Raw genomic sequence first — 1,124 nt, forward strand, 5'->3', positions numbered from 1 at the left:
TTTCTTTCTTTCTTTCTTTCTTTCTTTCTTTCTTTCTTTCTTTCTTTCTTTCTTCTCCCTCTCTTTCTTTCTTTTTTTAATTTTTTAACATTTATTTATTTATTTTTTTAATTTTTTAAATGTTTTTATTTAGTTTTGAGACAGAGAGAGAGACAGAGCATGAGCAGGGGAGGGGCAGAGAGAGAGGGAGACACAGAATCTGAAGTACGCTCCAGGCTCTGAGCTGTCAGCACAAAGCCCAACGCGGGGCTCAAACTCCCAAATCATGAGATCATGACCTGAGCTGAAGTTGGACGCTTAACCAACTTGAGCCACCCAGGCGCCCCTTAATGTTTATTTTTAAGAGAGCATGAGTGAGGGAGAGGCAGATAGAGGGAGACACAGAATCCAAAGCAGGCTCCAGGCTCTGAGCTGTCAGCACAGAGCCCAATGCGGGGCTTGAATCCACAAACCATGAAATCATGACCTGAGCCAAAGTTGGAAGCTTAACTAACTGAGCCACCCAGGCACCCCTCACTTTTCTTTAGCTCAGATAGAACTTCCCTCAACTTCTCACCTGAAGTTGTTTCCCCAACACTTCCCCATTCTCCCCTACACACTCAGATTTCTTCTATCTCACCACTCACCATGAACTAGAAGTAATTTGTTTATGCAACTTCTTTGCTATGTTTTGCCCAGTGAATACAGGCTCCATGAAGGCAGGAATGACATCTATTTTATCCACTCTTATATAAAGTGATGAACCAGCCTTTGGCACATAGAATGCATTTAATTAAATAAATAATGTTTCTCTTTTTCCATCATTCTTTGCATTTCTTAGTGCAGGAGGGAATTACATAGTACTTAAATACAAAGAAGATACAGTAGATCTCAAAGTGACAAATGTTCCTGTGACATAAATAGGCCTTTACTGGGCTGTTTATAAGGTGAAAGGCAGGTGAGAAAGGATGGCTGGACATGAGGATTATGTGGAAACATGTTGAGTGGAAACATGAGTACAGCCTGAGATTGATGGATGCCCCAATGGGAGCCATTGGAGAGCAGTAGTTGAGTCTGCTCTGCTTGGAGGCACCAGAAGCTTTAGTAACATTTGATCTGTGTCTTGAAGGATGAAAAGATGGTTA

This window comes from Herpailurus yagouaroundi, unplaced genomic scaffold (genome assembly GCF_014898765.1).
Source record: "Herpailurus yagouaroundi ecotype Mexico unplaced genomic scaffold, PumYag 29, whole genome shotgun sequence".
Taxonomy (NCBI): domain Eukaryota; kingdom Metazoa; phylum Chordata; class Mammalia; order Carnivora; family Felidae; genus Herpailurus; species Herpailurus yagouaroundi.